The sequence below is a fragment of the Triturus cristatus genome, chromosome 4_1 (assembly GCF_964204655.1).
Source record: "Triturus cristatus chromosome 4_1, aTriCri1.1, whole genome shotgun sequence".
Lineage (NCBI taxonomy): Eukaryota > Metazoa > Chordata > Amphibia > Caudata > Salamandridae > Triturus > Triturus cristatus.
This window is the reverse complement of record NC_140585.1, coordinates 1243547105-1243568853: the sequence shown is the minus strand read 5'-3', so window position 1 is coordinate 1243568853 and position 21749 is coordinate 1243547105. Positions and strand designations below refer to the sequence as shown.

Sequence of the window (21749 nt, the reverse complement as noted above, 5' to 3'; positions counted from 1 at the left end):
GGTGGTGAACTCGTACACCGTGTCCCGCCACTGGAATTGCAAAAACCTCCTGTGAGGGGGAAAAATCGGAATCGCCAGGTAAGCGTCCTTGAGGTCCAGACGCGCCATCCAATCGCCGGGCCTGAGGAGATCGCGCAAAAGATGAATGCCCTCCATCTTGAAGTGGCGGTAAACCAGCCACTCGTTGAACTCCCGCAGATTGATAACTGGGCGCTGAGTCCCGTCGGCTTTGTCGACCAAGAAAATATTGCTGAGGAAACCTCTGGAGTGAGGCTGCGCCTCGACGATAGCGTGTTTGTCCAATAAGGCGGAGACCTCTAGGTCGACCAACGCCATGTCGGCGGCCGAAAAAGAAAGAGGGCGAGGGGGAGCCGACTGGAAAGGTTCCCCATGGAATTCTATGTGGAACCCTCGGACCGTTTGCAGGACCCACGCGTCCCCCGTGACAGAAGTCCAGGCCTGGAAAAAATGCGCCAGACGGCCCCCCACTCTTAGAAGGGACGAAGGGAGAACACTCACCGGACGAGTTGGAGGCTCCACCGCCTCGACCGCCTCTGCCTTTTCCTCTGCGACCTCTTGTCGGGTAGAAGTTTCCGAATCTGGCTTGATCCTGGTAGTTGCCATTACCGGAGCCTTGCCCTCTGCCCTGATTAGGACGGCCGGACGAGCGGCCCCTGCCTCGTCCGGCCCCCCGGAAAACACGGGGACAGAAAACTTTCCTAATGGTAGAATGGGCTCTATCCAGTGAGGTGAAGGTATTGACAAATTTACCCAATTCCTTAATTGCCAGCATTAAAGAAAGAGGAGGAATAGATAAGGATAGAGGACTACATAACCCCAGGAGCCCTGTGATTGGTGCATGGATGATGGACTATCTGCCCACGGACACTCTCTATTGTTTTGTACTATGTTCCCTATGGTTCATGGGAACAGTGGTTTTGTTTAACTTTGAAGTGCTGCTATTGAAATTAAAGAAAGATAGAGCATAATCCTCGCCTCCGGTCCTGACATAGAATTCAATCTCACCTGGCATTCTGAAGTAGATCGCACACACCACCACATATTCTCCACTGGAAGCTTCTCCAAAGGCGCAAAACAGGCCTACCAGAATATGGGTCTCAGGGATGTATGGAGGATCCTAAATCCCACTGCAAGGGATTATACTTTCTTCTCACATGTACATCAAACATATTCCTGTCTAGACTACACATTCCTTAGTCAAGGACTCTTAGGCTACCTACAAGCGGCAAATATCAGTCCCATCACTATCTCAGATCACAGCCCGATCTCATAATGTCTGAAATGGGGGACATTGGCACCAGGCCTGCCGAGGTGTTTTTTCCCGTCTCCTTAACACAGGATAGGATGCTTTGTGATGAGCTGCGTGCGGCAATTAAATAATTTTTTTAACTGAACTTGCACTACACCCTTGAACAATTGGGACGCCATCAAGGCAGTGCTGAGGGGCAAATGCATTGAAATCAAAGCCGCACTGAACAAAAAAAGGGCAAGGGAGCTTGCAGCCCTGGAAGCAGAACTAGGGGAAGTAGAAAAGGAACATAAAAAGACAACTACACGGGCCCTTCAGCATAAGTTTAGTGCGCTAAAAGGGGAAGAATCAATGCGATCTATACAAATAGAGCGGAATACACTTTTTTGCGTTTGCGTCGCATCTCTTACGCTCAAGGGAATAAAGTGGGCTCTCACTTGGCAAGGTAGCTCCGAGAAAAAAGGGAAAAGGAATGCATAGGAGGGATCTACGATGGGGAGGGGCATATGGCTTATACACAAACGTGGGCAAAGCTAACTTATTTGGGGCCTTCTATAAGGAGCTATATCAGGCACCAACCACAGAGCCTAATGCCCAACTACAATATCTGGACTCGATTGCTCTACCCATGGTCACACCGGCCTGGAACGAGCAGTTGAATGCTCCAATCACAGATGAAGAAATAAGGCGATTAATCGCATTGTTAAAGCTGCGCAAATCCCCAGGGCCGGATGGGTTGACAGCACATTTTTACAGAACATTTGCATCAGAGATCATTCCTCATCTGACCACCCTTTTTAATGCGACAGCGAAGGGCCCAATGGTGATAGTCTCAATGGCGGAAGCCATGAAAACGGTGATCCGGAAGGTGGGGAAGAACCTGCATAGCTGCTCCTCATACAGGCCGATTGCACTTTTAAATTTGGACGCCAAATTATACTCTGTAATTTTGGCATCCAAACTGGAGAACTTGATGCCAGACCTAATTCACCCCGACCAATCAGGTTTTATAAAGGGCAGACAAACTCATGACAACATTCGTAGTATTCTTGAAACCTTAAACCCCAACGTTCGATTGGAGGAGGTATTTTGGCTTTGGCATTGCCAAATATCGTCAACAGTACTTGATGATCAGTCACTACTGTGAAGGGCTTTCCGTACAAAAACACATGGACATATTCACAAGCCAGGACCACTGCCAAGCTTTCTTTCTTAGGTTGAGAGTAAGCATGTTCTGTTTGTGACTGGTGTATACCACAATATATCTCCGGGCATTTGGTTGTCCGCTATGCTATGCAAGGGTGGCACCTAACCCGCCAGGGCTAGTATCAACTACAACCTTTGTGTGAAGTTTGGGATCAAAGTAGGTGTAGGAAGGATCCTTTTAGCATGGTTACCCTCACTTTTTGCCTGGTGTCAGTGTGTTTGTAACTTAGTCTGACTGGGATCCTGCTAATCAGGGCCCCAGTCACAGCACTATCAATTGGCTACTGTTGTACCCTTGTACGTTACTAAGATATGGTACTAAGGTACCCAGTGCATAGGTACACCAGGGGTTTCCCATGGGCTGCAGCATGTATTGTGTCACCCATGGGAGTCCACTTAAACTGTGACTACAGGCTTGTCATTGCAGCCCTGCAGCGTGTGCGAATTGGTGCTTGCACCTCTCACAACAGATATGTTTCCTTATATCTGAGGTCACTGCACTTAAACTCTATAAGTCACCCCTAATGCAGGTTCTTCAGTTCTGAGGGCAGAGTGCTTAGTTATATGTGTGAGGGTGCCCCTGCATGAGCAGGACACACTCGAAAAACCCCAGAGTCGATTCTCCAGGCTTTGTAAGTGCAGTCATCCATTTTAATACATATAGTGGACATTAGTCATCACAAGATGTCTTACTATATAGTGGGTGCACAGAACCCGGTCATGTTTGGTATCAAACATGTTGGAATCATACCCAAACCCTGATTCTAGTGTTTGAAGTATGATCCTATGTACTGGAGGGGTCCTTTGGGGTACCCCCCTGTACTACCAGTAACATACTCTCAGGGTCTGACAGCATGCTAGTGCTGATGCCAACCACAGACACGATTCTTCCCTCCTGCTGCTGAGCCAAGCTCTAGCAGAGGAAGGTAGAACAATAGGTTTCCTGTCATAGTGAATTGTGACCACCTCCCAGACAGGACTTAGTGTATTGGGCTGGGGTGTGTGTGCTTGCCAGCATCACCAGACTGCTTTGAAGGGCACTTTTGGTGCCCTCCTTGCATACTCCAGTTTGAGCCACTTCAGGGAGCCCTTGACTCCCGCTCTAGAGCAAAACTGCACAAAGGACATTGGAGTATTCTCCCCTCTGTCCAGCCTCTCCTCTGGGAGGGACCCCTGAGTCTTTCCAACCTTTTACCCAGGGTACCTAAGGGCTTACCTGTGGGTGGTTATCTAGATTCGTCGTGGGACAAGACTCAAGCCTGAAACAACGTCACTTTTCGACAGTCTGGACACTTGGACTCCGTTTGGAACCAACGCCTGCACAAAGGAAAACTCCTGCTGCTCCTGGTCTCGCTGTTTGGCAAGTCCTCTTCGTCGTCTGTGTCTGTGCTTCTTTCAGGATCTTCACCAGACCTGTGGACATCATGGACACCTGAAGTAATTTCCCTTGGAGTGAAGGAGTCACTCCGCTTCAACTGCAGGCAACGTAACGAAGCTGACCGTTCTTCGGCTCCTGACGTTCCACAGATTTCGAAAGGCTCAGAAATACAGGTGGTTGTTATGCAACTCCCTCGAGGCCTGACCTGTCCTCTCTGCAATTTTGAGGCCAGTATCCCTCGTTGGAACAGCTGGGACTGAATCCCTGTGCAACGCATCGACTTGCCATTGCCAAGGGTTGTTGGCTTTGCACTCCAGAGATCTTCAGGTTCCAAGAAGCTACAGCCTCCAGCATCTCTTCCTGTCAAGTACAATATCCTCTGCGCCGTGGGCCTTCCTTCTTGGCGAGCTGCTTGAGGTCTTCCTGCGACTCCTGTGCCTTTGGCCAGTGGGTCCTCCTAGGAGTCTTCTACTGTTTCAGTGGGCTCTCCTGTTTGCTCGGGCCTTCTCTGACTCTCCTGCTTTTGGTGAGTCCCTTGGACCTTGCTGGTCCCAATGTTACACCTCCTTCGTTCTTCACACCAGTTGCAGCTACCAAGGCTTGTTGGTGCTCCAGCCAGACACTGACCCCCTGGTCACCGACATCCGGTCCTCACAGCGGCAGCAACAAGGTCACAGTCAACTCGTATGAACAGTCCGACATCGGTGGGCATTGCTCTTCTGTGCCTCCTAGTCACTCCTGAGTGGTATAGAGTCTGTCTCCTCTGCTTTCAGATTCTTCAATTCCAGATTCCACCGGACTTCTCGAGAGGCACTTTTCTCCAAGTCTTTCCATTGTCGTCTATGGAGGATTCTGGCGTCACTTCATCCCAAGCACCTGGCTTCCCAGGTGTAGGTAACCTGCTCTCCGGGGCATACACGGATGGGGTGGCTCTCCAACCTTCCGTCCTCCAAAGGAATTTTTCAGGGTCCTCTGGGAAGCGTTCTTCTTCTGCAAAACTGCAACCACGGCTTCTCTATTGATTTCCATTGGGCACGCAGCTCTGGGGTTTATGGGGATTTACCTTGGGTGATTACTTGTGTCCCCGGCTCCTCTGGGTCTTCTGGTCCAAGTCCATCCTTTCCTGCAGTTCCCATTCCACTTTCTTAATATGTGGTTTGGTCTCCCCCTAGAGACCACTGTATTTTGTGCTACTTATTTACTTACTTGCAATTGAAGTATTATTGTGTATTCGTGTGGATATCTCTGGGTAGGAGATATACCAATGTGTTAGTGAGTGTTTTGTAATAAATAGAAGTATTTTTATATAAACACTGTGTTATGTTTCGTTTAACCTACAGTACATGATTAAACTGGTAAAACAAGCTGCTTAACACTCCTTCAAGATAAGCCTGAAGGCTGCTCTCCTCCTCTACCACTTTGAGCACCTCTATGGTTATTAAAGACCACTAAAATCCCCATACGGGTTGCCTGGATTAGTGCAAGGTGCTTCACGTAAATAAGTATGCACCATATACTAAGCAAGCCTCCTACAGCAGGCCGTTACAGTGGCACTCTCAGTAGCTTGCTTGACGATCTTGAAGCGAGTTCGCGTTGAAATAATCTGCGAATAGCGGGGGTAGCCGAGACCACCAACACTGGCCCCATGGAAAAATACGTGGAACGGTTATTGGTGGACCTCTGTGGCAGAGATTGTTTCGAAACTAGGTTTGCGGTGGAGCAGGCTCGTCGGTCCTTGTCCCCCAGATCTGTCCCTGGCGTTCCCCCTAGTCTTATCATTGCGCGACTGCTGAATTATCATGATAGAGATGTTGTGTTGAGAAATGCTAGGGAAGTGGAAAATCTGTAGTACCAAGGAATGACTCTTTTGCTATATCCAGACTTCACGCCACTGGTGCAGGAGGCCCGGCTTAAGTTTCAAGATATAAAAATAGACGCTGCAGAACGAGAACATTTGTTATTCCATGTTGTACCCGGTGCGCCTTCATGTGCAATTCAACTGTAAAACTACTATCTTTGATACACCTTCGGAGGCAGCTGACTTTTGGAAACAACATAAATTGGACAGAGCGGCTTACCCTGGAAAGTAGAACATTGGTCACTGAGTGCATGGATTCACTGTAAGGGTGCATATAGTGCTTTTGGAGAGGCTCTAGCCCTGATGCACTCTTAAGTTTATTTGCAGAGCTCAACGCTGGAGTGCTCTCCCTCTCTCCCCACTGGTGAATGGATTTTTTCTTCTTGTTTCCCCCCTTTTAGATCTATTATTCACATTTTTAGAGACATGCTTACATATCTGTATATTTCTGAGTTCAGCTCCATATAAATGATGTAGAATTATTACTATAATCATGGTATGCTTGGGGCGTTGCTGCCCCCCTTGGAGATCTCCTCTTATTCCCAATGGGTATTGGGATTGTTCCTTTTGTTATTTTACCTTATTTAGAAACAGTATGTTAGGATTTACCGGATACAGGTTGGGTGGATATCTGATGTGGGTGGGGGGAGGAGGGATGGGTTTTCTGGTTAACGATGTTAGTTTTTTTTTCTGTGCACAGGCTTTGGAACATGGCAGAGGTTAGCTATCTGACTGCGCTCATCATATCACATTGAACTGCACAGCATTGCACCTACGGTAATGTCGATAGGAAGCCAGCCCAGGGGCCTTGAACTGCTTTGCATAACATGGAACATCAGGGGGTAGACTAAATCGCGAAAGGGGCGACAGGTAGGTGCCTATTTAACCAGACACAAGATACAGGTGGCGCTGCTACAGGAGACTCATTACGCTCCAAAATCAGATAATAGCTTTGCAGCCACTTGGGGGTGTAACCGATTTTTCGCAGGGTATAGCACTTATTCCAGGGGGTTCTGTATCCTGATTTGTAAATCATTACCCTTTACAACACAATCTGTGATCAGGGACCCGGAGGGTCGCTACTTGCTGGTGGCGGGGTCTGTGGGAGCACAGCGACTAGTCTTCATTAATATTTATGCTCCTAATATAGACACCCGTGGTTTCTTCGCTAACATTTCAGCTCACATTGCTGGCTTATTAATCGATTCTATCATAATGGGGGTGACTATAACCTCACACTACAGCCTGGCCTAGACACTACGGGCACAGGAAACAATACTCAACCCTGCTCCACTAGGGAACTACTGGCATTGTTAAGCACAAACCTTATGACAGATGTCTGGCGACACAGACACCCGTCTGCACCTGGATATTCCTTCTACTCCGCACCACATGGTAGCTGGAACAAACCAATGGTATGTTATCCCTGACCTGCTGCTCAACATACAAGAGGTGGATCATCTGCCGCGCACTCAGACCACTCACCGGTATTTCTGTTATTTATTCTACCCGCTGTTGTGCGTCCATCTGCGTCTTGGCGCTTCCCTACAGAGGCTTTACTTGACACTGTTTTTAAGAGTGAAATACAAGATGCAATAGTAGAGTATTTTCAGATTAATACAGGATCTGTACCATGATATGCAACACTGCGGGAGGCTTTTAAAGTATATATTAGGGGAGTTTGTATCTCTAAAAAAGCAGGGGTACTCCGTATGATACGCCGTGAGGTTGATGCTGCTGAGCCGGTATTGCAAGAGCTGGATGCCCAGACATTGACGGGTGCTGCACCCTCTCCGCTGCATCAGCATTCTAAACTGCTGGGAGAGTTTCAGGAGCTGGCACAACGGGAGACAGCATACTTGGGGAAATCCACCCGTGCTAGAGTATATGGGGAAGGAGAAAGACCAGGGCGCACACTTGCTCGAATGCTTACTCCCAGACACCAGGGTAAATACATCACGCAGCTTCAGGCTGCGGACGGTACGCACGTCACGGATGGCGCTATTATCCAGTCGAGCTTCTTGTCATACTATACTACCCTTTACACAACGCGCTCGCCACCAACAGGCGAAGCACTGACAGACTATCTAAATGAAATAGCAATGGTATGCGTGGAGAGAGGACAAAGAGCAACTTGTGCTGCAGTTGTTAGAAGTCTATGCAGAGACGCTAGAGTTCGGGAAGCTGCCCCTCACTATGCGCGAGACGATAGTAACTCTACTTTTGAAACTGGAAAAACCACCTGACAGCTGGGCCTCCTATAGGCCGCTGTCCCTGTTGAATCAGGATTATAAAATACTTGCCAAAGTACTGGCCAAGCGAATCTCGCTCATAATTGGACAGATTATCTCCCCTTTTCAGTCAGGATTCATGCCGAACTGGTCCACTTTGGTGAACTTGCGCACGCTAGTTGCGGTCATCAATCAGATTAATCCTGCCCTCCCTGCTGCGGCGATAATATTAGATGCTGAGAAAGTGTATGATTCCCTTGAATGGGAATCCTTACATGCAGCATTAAGTAAGCCTGGGTTTCCTCAAAATTTCCGGTCCCTGGTACGGCTTCTCTATACCAATCCAGTAGCACAACTGCGTATAAATGGGGTGTTATCCACCAGGTTCACGTTGTCGCATGGCGCCAGGCAGGGGTGCCCGCTTTCAACCCTGATTTTTATTACTGCGACAGACCCTTTGGTACGTCATCTGCAAGAGCGACATCTCTAGCGGGGGATAGGATTTCATCAATGTCCATTACTGGCTTCGCTATATGCAGACGATATTCCTTTATTTGTCCGGGAGCCGGTCCTGAATCTTCCTCCTATTATGAGGGAGGTGGGGCAGTTTGGTGCCTTCTATGGGCCAGTTATAAACTGGAAAGAATCTTAAATACTCCCTCTAACTGACGCCACCACTCCGTTCACACGGGAATTCCTGCTCCCTTGGTGTGATGACCTTCCTAGATACCTTGGGGTGACTATACATTGCACAGCCTCGGAGGTTGTGCGACTCAATTATGGTCCTGCTATATATCACCTTACTGAGCAGGTGGATCGCTGGATAGCACTGCCCTATCACTAGCTGGAGGCATCGCGATTATTAAGATGGTTGTGTTGCCCAGGTTCTTATATTTGTTTTTAAACATCCCTATCCTAACTCACTGTTTCCTTTTTTAATACACTTAGGGGCGGCTAACAGGCTGATCTGGGCAGGACGCCATGTGCGAGTCGGCTGGAAAACACTTATTCAGCCCTTTGAAAGAGGAGGGTTCAGGGTGCCCGATTTTTATTTATACTATTATCTTGTGGCACAGGCGCATTACGCTTATTTCTGGTACCATCTGGACGCACGTTTGCAATTCTTGAAACCCGAACACACACAGGCCAGTCCATACCCCTTTTCACCATCCTCCTGCGTGGACTCAATAGAACACCGGCCGAGATACATATCCTGCAAACCACGAGCAGGGCCTAGTGGCGCCTACGCAGATATCTGGGTGCTGGGCACCTATACTCCCCACAATTGCCAATTCTTAACAACCCCTGGATAGCGCCCACGTCCGAAACATTGACACAACAGACAGTCGCTGTCGCATACATAATATGGGGGTATGTTTTAAGATGGACATGTACGCATGGTTGTGGACTTGACTGGGGATCGGGATGTGACCATGTTGGACTGCTTCTTAATACACAGAACGCGAATGGCAATAATCACTGCATAGCGTCCTGAGACGGAGGAGCCTGTGGAGTTCCCCCCACTCACAACAGTTATCGCTACGCCTGATGGCGCACATTTAGTGTCCAGGTTGTATCGACAAGTGCAGGAACTTCAGCCAGTAATAAGTGGTGGAGCGCGCGCGGCCTGGGAGAGAGATGTAATGCAACCCATGACGGAAAAGATGTGGTCCTATTGTTACGAACAGACACGGTTTGTGTCAAATAATTATAGGGACAAACTCCTACATTTTAAATACTTGCATGGACTCTATATGACTCCGGTACTGCTTGCAAGGATGAACGGTACTAAATCAGACTGATGTCAGAGATGCGCAGTGCCGCACGCAGACTTCCTTCATTTAGCATGGAATTGCCCCGCGGTGCAGGACTATTGGGAAGCAGTGTTCGGGCACCTTGAGGAAATGGTTGAAATTGAACTCCTGCATACACCGTTATTGGCCCTGTTGGGATATGTGCTCCCGCTGAGTCCGGGGATAAGGCGTTTCACTGCAATTGATTTAATGTTGGTGAAAAGGCAGGTCTCCCTGGACTGGGGCGGGGCACTGTCACCACGTGTAGGAGCTTGGCTCCGGGATATGATGTACTGCGATACAACCAGCGATGTTTATGTCACGATGTTACCACTGGCGTCCCGCCCCAAAAATATTTGGCAGCAACTCCTGTCATATTTGCTAGGGCATGCGAATTAACTGATTGAAAAGTGTTTAATAATAATGTGATTGCTGGATTATCCAAATCAGTACAAAAGGGGGTGGTGATGGACGGAGCATCAGAACCAATCAAACACTCACACCCAGTCAACAGATCTGGGTTTGATCCATCACCGTTGTTTAGCCCACTCTGCCACCCCAGTTCAGACATGGCCATATGCAAATCAGTCTGACCCTGTGCCTCATGGGAACAGTCCAGCCCGAACTGCCAAGCCATGTCGTCCCTGGACCAGAAACAAGCTTCCTAGGACCGGTTTCTGGCATTTCAGCCGTCTTCAGCCAGGCTTGCTTGAATCCAGTGGTAAAGTGAGAAAGGGACTCACGTCTGAGCATACCCTGCCAACTTATGGCGAACAAAGCAGTACAAAAGGGGGTGGTGATGGACGGAGCATCAGAACCAATCAAACACTCACACCCAATCAACAGATCTGGGTTTGATCCATCACCGGTCTTTAGCCCACTCTGCCACCCCAGTTCAGACATGGCCATATGCAAATCAGTCTGACCCCATTTGCATATGGCCATGTCTGAACTGGGGTGGCAGAGTGGGCTAAAGAACGGTGATGGATCAAACCCAGATCTGTTGACTGGGTGTGAGTGTTTGATTGGTTCTGATGCTCCGTCCATCACCACCCCCTTTTGTACCGGATTATCCAAATGGCATGATAGACCGAAATTATCAGATTCTTTTTGTTATATGAGTCTCTGTTGTTGTTTCCAAGTTAATGATTATTGAACTGCTGCTGATATTTGTGGCTAATTGTCATATAAATAACTGTCACTGAGCTGTTCAAATAATCCACACTGTGTATAGTGTAATTGTTGTATGATTCTTTGGAACAAGAAATAAAAACAATTTTTAAAAAAATTAAAAAAAGAAAATACATGGCAAAAGAATGTCAAGCTTTTCTTGTAAAATTCACATTTGTCAGCATTTAGAGTTAAACCTGCATTGTTCAGCCAACGACATTCTAGATGACAGCTTTGTTATGCTCTTTGTGTGTAGCTCCAAAAACCAAATTGTCATCATTATAGTTAAATGCATTTACTACAAGGTGTATGATGTGTCGAATGACGTCTTGGAAAAGTTCTGCAGCACATGATACACCAAAACTCAATTATTTATAGTGAAACAGACCAAAATGCGTAGAAAAGGTTGTAATGTACCTGGATTTTTCATCAAGCTCCAATTGGTAATATCCTTTATTTAAGTCAAGTAGAGAGCAGAACTTCGCACCATTCAGTTGAGTTATCATATCAGCAATGTGTGGACCTGGAAGTCTCCCTCGCTCAATCGCCTTGTTGGCCTGACGTATGTCAACGCATATGCGCCCAGCTCCTTCACTGTTTCTTTTATGCACTACTACAATGGGAGAAACCCATGGATTTTGACCAGTGGGGCGTTCAAGGACGTCATGTTTAAGCAATGAATTAAATTCCTTTTCAACAGCCTCTAGCAAGTGAAACACAAATGGTGTCTTTGTGTAACAGGACAAACATCCTCATTTATATGCAACTTTGCTTTGAGTTTTTCTGTCCCATGAAATAATGAAGGAAATTGACTTACAAATTCATGATTGGCATTCATATTGTAGTTCACTGATATCAGTCACAAATCCGCAGCAGTGTTGAAGCTCAACAAACTGGCATTTGAGGCTGTTCCTTAAAGTACATGTATAAGTGCTTGTACCACAGTTTTCTTACGTTTCAACGTGGCTACAAACCTCGACTCTTTAAGGGCGTAGAGGCAGCCCATGTGTATACTTAAGTCTTTGACTTCATAAGTTGAGGTAATGGAGACAACTCTTGATACTTCTCTTAAGGCATGATATTTTTCAACGCACCACTGTCAATTATGAATGGTATCGAAGAGTGATCGTTGGACAAAGTTTGAATGTTTCTGATGCTTTTTAATGTTGATTTTTCTTCACTTTTAATTTTATCTCACATCCAACTAGTCCCACATGTGTATGCCTTTCTAAAGTAATCATCGACATCGCACAATTGTCATTGTCACTTTCACTGGAAACTGATACTAAGGAACTCTTTGTTGAGGATTTAGACACTGATCGACTTTGTTTGGTGTCAATTTGCCTCAGTTGGTGTGAATGCTTGGCCTTGTGGGAGCGTGTCGAACGTCACTGAGGTAGCGTTCGGTTGCCCATTTTGTCTACACACGCACTTACTTTTCTCTTCGACCTGCAAGTCATCAGAAAATGGTTTGCTTTACCACAACTGATGCATATTTGTCAGATTGCGGGACATTTGCCTTTGTGTGGAAATGACAGTCCACATCTGTAACACGATTTCTTCTTCTGTGGAGACAGCGCCTTGTGTCCCTCAGCCTTATACTTTGGCTTACTTTTCTTGCTCATGACTAACACACTTTGGGTGCCAGCTGGACATCGTAGGGAATAGTTAGTCATATCTCGGAACAGCCCCCACCATCAAAAGGCATGTCCATGAGGGTTGCCTGGACACCAGGGGCAGACTGTCAATGCAGGCTTTTGGGGCTTTTGACTCACCAGATCTTTAGGAGGAAGAAGGAGATTGACAACCTGCCTTCAGCTCTCCGACTGCCGAGTCTGGGAGCAGAAGAGTAGCAGAGAAAGTGAACAAAGCAAATACAAGGAGATGATGGCTAGAGCGCTGAAACTTTTCTGGCACTCACCCCCAGTCACAGATCTGGGTTGAATCCCTCATTGGAACAGTCCAACCCCAAGCTACCAAGCCAGGTCTTCCCTGGACCGGAAACAAGGATCCTTGGACCGGTTTACAGACATACACTGTCCATACCAGAGTAGGCAACTTTAATAGCACCACAACTCTCATACACAGGCGCTTATTTACAAGAATTGGTGAGGGCCAGCACCAGAGGGCTTTTTGCTGCGCTGCCCTATGCTAATTCAAAAGGGCAGGACTGGACCATATTTACAAGATACAGTGCATGCCCGTCTTTTCAGCCAGCACTGGCGCACATTTTGCAGCCATACGCTAGCACAGGCACCCTTGGCTAGCACAGGCACCCTTACACCATGGTGCAAGGGTGTCTGCGTTGTTGGCAGGATTGTTTTTGTGCAGAAAGGGTTCCCTTCCTGCACAAAAACATTCCTAAGAGGCATTTTCCTCTTTCGATGTGTGTTGCAGAATGCAGCACACATAGAAAGAGGAAATAACGAGGAGAAATGAAAACATTCCTCCTCGTTACGCCTGCTCTGGGAAGTGCATGGTTTTGAAGCTTTCCCAGATTTATGCCATGGTGTGAATCTGGGAATGTGTCAAAATCCACGGGCATTGCCTGGGGACACCCACCGCAAGCCCATGGAACGCCTCTTTGACTCAGAGTAAGGCAAGGCAGCGACTTGCGCTGTTTTGCCTTACTAAACATCTACGAGGCCATGAAAAACCACGCAAAGTTGCTTTGCGTGACCTTGTAGAGTCTGCACATTGCGCCTCCGGAGCATCACAAAAGTGGCACAGTTGTGCTGCAAGGGGCTCGTAAATAAGCCCCGCAATTTCTATCTGTGAGGCAGTGTGTGAGCAGGAACGTGCTGTCAAAATGGCAATGTTTCCCTTGGTGAAGGTGAGCACCATGGTGCAAGGGTGTCTGCGTTGTTGGCAGGATTGTTTTTGTGCAGAAAGGGTTCCCTTCCTGCACAAAAACATTCCTAAGAGGCATTTTCCTCTTTCGATGTGTGTTGCAGAATGCAGCACACATAGAAAGAGGAAATAACGAGGAGAAATGAAAACATTCCTCCTCGTTACGCCTGCTCTGGGAAGTGCATGGTTTTGAAGCTTTCCCAGATTTATGCCATGGTGTGAATCTGGGAATGTGTCAAAATCCACGGGCATTGCCTGGGGACACCCACCGCAAGCCCATGGAACGCCTCTTTGACTCAGAGTAAGGCAAGGCAGCGACTTGCGCTGTTTTGCCTTACTAAACATCTACGAGGCCATGAAAAACCACGCAAAGTTGCTTTGCGTGACCTTGTAGAGTCTGCACATTGCGCCTCCGGAGCATCACAAAAGTGGCACAGTTGTGCTGCAAGGGGCTCGTAAATAAGCCCCGCAATTTCTATCTGTGAGGCAGTGTGTGAGCAGGAACGTGCTGTCAAAATGGCAATGTTTCCCTTGGTGAAGGTGAGCACTTGGCTCCTGACGTATGCTAACGCCAGCCTTCCGGCACCCACACCCACCTTTTATTGACCAGGCCTTCATATGGTCAGCCCAAAAGCAGAAGAGATGGTGACTTTTACGTACAGAGCGACAAGCAGCCATTGCTGCTCCAGTCATGTTCCTGCTGTCACTGTTTGCTGGTTTTAGTTGTCCCCTGCCCTCCCATGTGAACCCCAGGCTCGATCCGTGTCGGTACTGTGCCTCGGCAGGGTTCAGCAGGCAAAGAGCTGCAACCAGCAGCTGTCTGTCTCCTGCACCATGCAGGAGGCCTAGCACCACGTGGCTTTAGTCTCTGAGGCCTGCAGCTACTTCCACCCACCACCTGCCACTAGTGCTGCCTCCTGAACTATACGACGACTTGGAAATGCAGGACCACAGTGAGGCATCTGCCCATAAATTAAGTGGGAACGGGGAGTGGGATTGGGCCGAGAGCGACGTGTTTGTGTGTGACCCATGTTTGAGCATGTCTGAAGATCTGTGTGTTTCTGCTTGTGCATAGCTGCCAACTGTCCCGTTTTTGCTGGGACAGTCCTGGCAAGTTGGAGACTGTCCCGGGTAATTCACAATCCTGGGACAGTTCGGACAATAAGGGCCTATTCAATGAAGAGAGAACTACAGGGAATTGCAATGGGAATTTCAAACTTTAGGCCAGATCAGCCGAGTTGGAAACATTCTACAATGCAGCTGAATGAGAGAATTTTTCCAACTCAGCTACTTTGGCCTTAAGTTTGAAATTCCCATCTCAATTCCCTGCAATTCTCTCTTTATTGAGTAGACCCTATAATCTGCACTATGATAAGTAGGCGCAGTGAAATTATGCTAATTATGTGGGTTGGGTGGAGTGGGCAGAGCTTGAGGGCAGTGGGTGTGGTAAACTTTAAAATAAACAATTGATAGCTGTGTTGCAAAGTGTTCCTGGAATTTGTTTTCAAATGTTGGCAACTATGCTTGTGTGTTTGTCTGAGTGTGTGTGTGGCTGAAGAATGGCTGGAAGACAGGAGAGCCCGAGGCTCACTGGTGCAGTATATTGCTCAAATGTAATATAACAAGAGGAATAGAGTAAATGCCTAGGTGAAGTATTGAAATTTCGACTCATTAACAAACAAAAAATATGCTAAACATTACCAAACACCAGTGAATGTCTAAATGTGCAACATACTGATCATGTTTGAAAATGTGGATCAGAGGTAGACGCAGGGCCAAACGGGGGAACCAAAAGCAGGTCTGGCAAAAATACTCAAACCCGCTACGCTCCGTTAAACTCATCGCGCAATATCACTCTTTTGTTTGTATTTGATTAGTTCATATATTTGCAACCGCAGGAGGCCCTATGATTGACGTGGTTTGACAATTGTATTAATGTTCCTTTTTAAAAAAAGGAAATGTAACTGCTGCTATATTTAACTTTTTTTTTTAGAAAGAAATTATTTTACTTTCTTGTATTACTCATCCCAATTGGTGTCGAACTGCGTATGGGGGCACTTTCTTTTTATCTATTTTAATTGATCCCCTCATGGTAATCGCTCAATCACGCTTTTTTAATTAATTCATTTGCATTGATATCACAATTGACAATGCAATCAACTCGCTTTGTACATATAATTTTTAACATGCTTTTATGGTCTAAAGAACCGAAACAAAGTTGAAACAAACACACTTTCCATCCGTCCATTCTCTCTCTCTCCGCTCGCCTTCACTATACCAGTCCCCTCCCTTTTGAAGCCTCATGTCTGCTGCAATTAACTTCAGGGATCTGGAGGCACCAGCAGCGGCCCTGGGCTTTCAAAACCGGCCTGCAGCCCACCGGGGAAATGCCCTGTTGAATAAAAGGCCTGTCCGGCCATTGGCTCAGAGCCACAGCTACCCAGGGTTGAGCTAGAGGGTTTGACAAACGAAACCGAAATAGGTACATGCTTGTAATATGACCCTCTCCCAATTACAGTGGCTGAAAAGGTCTTTTGTTTCAAGCCTGGAACACTTTAATATTAGTAATAGGTCATGTGTAAAATACTGCCGCAATAGCTTTCAGCAACAATGGGTTGGTGAATATATTTTTGGGAGATCAAGATGCTTAATCATGTTAAATGCACATTGCGCCTAAACTCAGATTTCAAATAAATAGCTCAAGAGGGATAAATAAACTGTGAAAGTGCCTTTCTTTCTGCAGGTTTTCTCACCAGAGACTATTTAAAGCAAGGAGGCAGGGTAGTGATGTAGAAAGGCAGAGTCCACGGGTAGAAGAGGAACTATTTGAAATGCACCGGGTGTGCTCAACAGATGGCGATTCCATTAATCTGCTAAATATGTTCCATTTAATGGCAACAACTTAACATTTTTTGGGTTGACTATTCCTCCCAAATGCAGGATTTGATTTCCCTGTAAGGGCTCAGCATTTATGGTGTAAAATGTTCCTCGCAACCAACAACGATGAACCAGATGTAGCATCATCTTTACAGACCATTTTTCTTCACAACCTTCCGCCTTTCACAAAATTTGGTGGTCGGGGGGGGGGGGGGACCTGAGGAATATGGGCAGAGGCGTAGCTAGAGCTTGTGGCGCCCGGGGCTATCCCTCAGATTGCCGCCCCTGGGAGGGGGGGTTGCTGGGGAAAAAGGACTGCAAGCACTTGAAAGAGGACCGAGAGACACGTAGTATCGCGCTAATAGTTACCTCGATCATGCAAGTTACATGCACATACATGACACGGTCCAAGGCTACACAGTTGAATACACCGGTGACTGGCAGTACAAAAGAGAACACACAGACTGCATGAACTATCTGGGGACTCCGAAAAACCGCATGTGACATCCATCAGAGCTGCGTGAACAATTACATGGTAATCCCCTCAGCACAATGCAAACATGCACATACATGACACTGTTCAGGGATCCATCATCTACAGCTGACATTAAATGACCATTCATCATGGTCCACCCATTAAAGCAGTGCACTTTGTGATCTGCATGGTACATGTTCTTTGCAGCAGGCACATTAACCGTCTGTGCTACCTTTCCAGGAGTCAACCCTTCCACTAGACAAAACTGGGATCTCTCTCTAGGAAGAACATTAATCACCGAAGTTATCATGACATTTTTATTGTTTCTGAAAATTGCTGGAGGCCAGGAAGGAGGCAGCAAGTTTTTTTTAAACCATAATATACTTGCAAACACTACGCACCCACGCGAAATAGGTACCCAGTGCGGTCACACCGTTCGCACCGCCCTAACCTGCTCAAGGTTCATGTGACCTCAGTGACAGAGTCACAGTGACTGGCTCACTGTTGCTCTAGGGTGTGCTGCTTCGTAGGCCTGCCCGCAAGACTGGAGATGAACTTCAGTATGGATTGTGGTGGACAGGCCTTCAAGGTTAACTCACAATTGACACCACTAGGCTACACCTGCTTGTGCTAAGACATCAAGCCTCCTAAGGTCTAATGGGGCCTTCTAAGGTCTAGCATGGGAATATGCTCCCTCAGTAGAGTGGTCTGGTGGACTGGTCATGAAGGCTGAACCCAGTTCCCCAGTTCCAAATTCGACAGCTCTGGCCATAGTGCCACATCCTCTCCCCCACTGAACACCATACTGCCCCACTGAGAGAAACTCGCAATGCCTTCAGCTACAACCTAATTGTGCCCGCTATAAACACTTGGATGTGGCTCAATTCAAATTATGCCCTTGATAAGAGTAATATGCTGCCTCAAAAAAAAAGTAAAAGCAAACACTCATAGGGAATGCAAGATTAAGTAAAGCATGTGAAATGTAAGCAGAAACAACATGGTTACCTTAACGATCTCTCACTCACTATTCAGAAATCAGCGAGTGGTTTTACCTGAAAAGTTAAGGACATGACTACAGGGCCCTGAAGGGAACCGTTTCAAAGTCCATTGCTTATATCCTTACAAAACGTAAGCAGTATGGTTTAAAAAGACCACATCCATAAACACAGAGCCATGGTACACATTTTGTTTTCCAATCCACCCATCAACCAGGTATTGGAGTCCCTCCAGGAATGGTACACTTTCCCACCTGGGGACAACAATGCTGTTCAAAGAAAGACTAGAAAACAAAAGTAGCGCTTCACTGCAAAGTCTGTAAAGTGAGGCTGATGTATTTGGATGTGAATAAAACCAATCTGGCCACTTTGCAACTGTCTTGTTTTATTTAGGTATGTATTTATTTTTCATATTTAAAACCTACTTCTCTCCATCTCGCTGCACTTTGGAATAGAAAAATGTCAGAAAAGGGCATTTCCCGCAAGAGTGTTTTTCTTTTTTGGATCCATTTCACAGGGAAGCAACTAAATGAAAGAAGGAAAGAGAGGCTGTGACCCGTTTCTTCAAGTTACGGATTCTAGTAAGTAAGGAGCAAGACAGAAAGAGAGTGATCAATAGGAAGAGAGGGGGGACAGCTGCCAGCACAAAAAATAGAAGAGGACATTGCCCGAGTCCTATTCCTTCTCTGGCCGTCCCCCAACGTCCACGAAAGCAAGCCGAGACTTATCTGAATGCCTTTGTCCGCCCCCAAAATAGTGCCGCCTGGGGCGGACCGCCCCTACCGCCCCCCCCTAGCTACGCCACTGAAGTAATCTGAGCGAGTAGATACCCAATGAAAACAAAAACAAAGCTAGCTGTAAGTAAGGCAAAATAATTGTTCCTTGAGCATCTCACAGAGGACTCTCCACAGGAGATAATCTTGTATTGAGTGAAACCGCCGTTCTGAAATCGTGTTACTAATTTACACTATTGCTACCCTGGTGCACCTGGCAATGCATGAACCTGCAGGAGTGAAAGTTATATCTCGGCAATGGCACCAGACTGCACAAAACAGAGCTACTGACAGCCTTGTTGGAAGAGAACTACATCCCCACTAAGGGCAAGCCAGCTCTGCCTCGTTAAAGAAGAAATAGCACTGAAAACAAGCATTGTCAAAGCCAATAGGTTTCGCCTATGTGTGATCCATTGGCTTTGTCAATGTTTATTTAACCATTTTGTACAACTTTTCTACAAAAGGATTATTATATTATATCATTATATCTATATATCAGCCCCAATTCACCTCCATACAAAAGGAATTATCGCACTCTCGGGGACATAGAAGAAAAAACTTTATTTTTCAAATGGCCGGCAACAAACGGGTTTCGGCGGACTGCCTTCTTCGAAGACTCTACATCTCCTACTGGGAAAGTCTTTTGAGGGTGTGGGAGGAATGTGATCAGGAAAGTGGCGATCTTTCAATCATCCTCCACCACTCCAACTCTAGGAACACTTGCCTGTTACACTAAAACAAGGCTGCCTATTACAGACTCCTGAAACTTAGCAAAAGTAATCTTTGACTCAGGACAAGAATCCTCAAATATAACAAAAGCATTAAAGGTTGCCAAGTGGAAAAGATGGATAGCCAACTTCTTATACCAAATGTAAGCCTTACGAAGAGCAGCGTAAGGTTCCAACCTCTGATCTACTCTGTCAACACCACCCATGTGCCTATTATAGTCAGGTTTGCGCGCTTCAGCAACCTGACCCCAAACAGTCACAGGTGAAGTGCTTTCATCATGGATGGTAGTCAGCATGTAGACATCTCTCCTGTCTGAAAACTTCACAGCTAGAAGTTCCTTGCAACGCAACGCACTGCACTGTGCCCGCACAAGCTTTTTACAAACTAGTTCTTTAGGGAAACCTTTACGGTTAGAGCGGATTGTGCCACAAGCAATAGTGTTCACTTTGGCCAATTCCCTGGACAACAGCACACCAGTGTATAAGTTATCTACATATAAATGGTGACCTTTGTTAAAAAGTCCTCTACCAAGTTCCCACACAATTTTCTCAGTCACTCCAAAAGTGGACGGACAACCAGGGGGGTTAATCCTGGATTCCTTACCGATGTACACCCTGAAATTAGAGACATATCAAGTCCTACTGTCACACAGCATATACAGCTTAATTCTATAGCGTGCCCTCTTACTAGGAATGTATTGTCTAAAAACCAAGCGGCCCTTGAACAGGACCAAAGACTCATCAATAGCTATTTCTTTTTCTGGAGCATAGATCTCAGAAAATCGATCAACAAAGTGATCAATGACAGGCCGAATCTTAAAAAGACGGTCACACTCAGGGTGATCTCGTGGCAACGCTAAACCATTATCGACAAAATGCAACATCTGAAGCAGAAGTAAATACCTATCACGACTCATGACTGCCCGGAATATAGCCGATGCTATCAAGGGACTTGCAGACCAATATGAAGACATTGATGGCTTCCTTAGCAAGCCCATCAAAAAAGTTAAACCCAAGAACTTCTTTATCTCTTCCAGATTCGTGGGAGTCCACCAGGTAGCTCTAGAGTGGGGCTTAAGGCTGGCACTGTTGTCCCTCAAAAACTGTTTGGCATACAAATTAGTCTGCTCAACAATCTCTGCCTAAAACACATCGTCCATAAACAACTGACAAAAATGTATTGGCAAAAAAAATTCTGTGTTCACTCTATACCCTGGAACACCACTAAAGTCTGGCAATGCCGGCTGCACCATGCCTGGGGCAACCCAGATGTAATCACTTCCAACTGGAAGCCCTGCAGCCCCAGGCTGCAGCCCAGATGCCTCTTGGCGCACATCGGCACATCAATGTCCTCCTCTAACACAGGCACTTCATCTGCACTAAGAGTAGCTTCATCTGCACTGAGAGTAGCTTAATCATCCGATTCCATGTAGAGAGAAAACTCACTGCCTGAATCTTCCCCTCCCTCCTCTGCCTCAGATGCAGAGTCAGCCTCTGAACCATGGTCAGAGGAAGACTCAAAGAGCATACCAACAACCTGCTGAGCAGTAATCCTGCGGCTAGCAATTATCCTTACTAAGAAAGGAGACTGCACAAACAACCAACACTGTGCAAATTAAGTAAGTCAATAAAATGTGTGCCTTTATCACAAAGCTCTATATACTCAAACTATACAATTCACTTGCAAGAGACAGCTACACTCACCAGCACCTACTCCGCAGAGAGACAGCAAAAACCAACGATATCCCACTAGAAAGAAAAAAACAAAACCAATTACTCACAAGACAACAAAATACACAGAGAACAAATGCAAAAAGTTTTTGACACTCAAAAACCAGAAGCTAAACATACTGCTATTATTACACCATTTGCAAAAAAACACATTCATGCAGAGAGAGGGAGAAATAAAGCATTACAATTGCAAATCACAAGAAATAAAACAATTAACATTATAACATGCTATGTCACTACCCAAATGGTCAATCGGCCAGATGGGCCTTCAAATAGAGCTGTGACAAATGGGGGGTGAACTTGCATGAGGGATCGGGTGAGCTTGTCTGAGGGTGGGGCAGAAAACAGGAGACAAAAATGTGCCCCCTTGCAAATGAAATAAATCCCTGGTGCCTAGTAGGGTTTTCTGCCTCC

At 46.5% G+C, this 21749-nt stretch overlaps 1 pseudogene across 1 annotated transcript in view; it reads right to left on the bottom strand.

The window, feature by feature from the left end:
- LOC146856504 (leucine-rich repeat-containing protein 3 pseudogene) overlaps window positions 1-21356 on the bottom strand; it is a 304837-nt pseudogene extending 283481 nt beyond the window's left edge. Inside the window, exon 1 of the transcript XR_014981502.1 lies at window positions 21309-21356. The product of XR_014981502.1 is annotated as a leucine-rich repeat-containing protein 3 pseudogene, transcript variant X1 (transcript). The remainder of the gene's footprint in view (window positions 1-21308) is intronic.
- Between the last annotated feature and the right edge of the window lie 393 nt (window positions 21357-21749).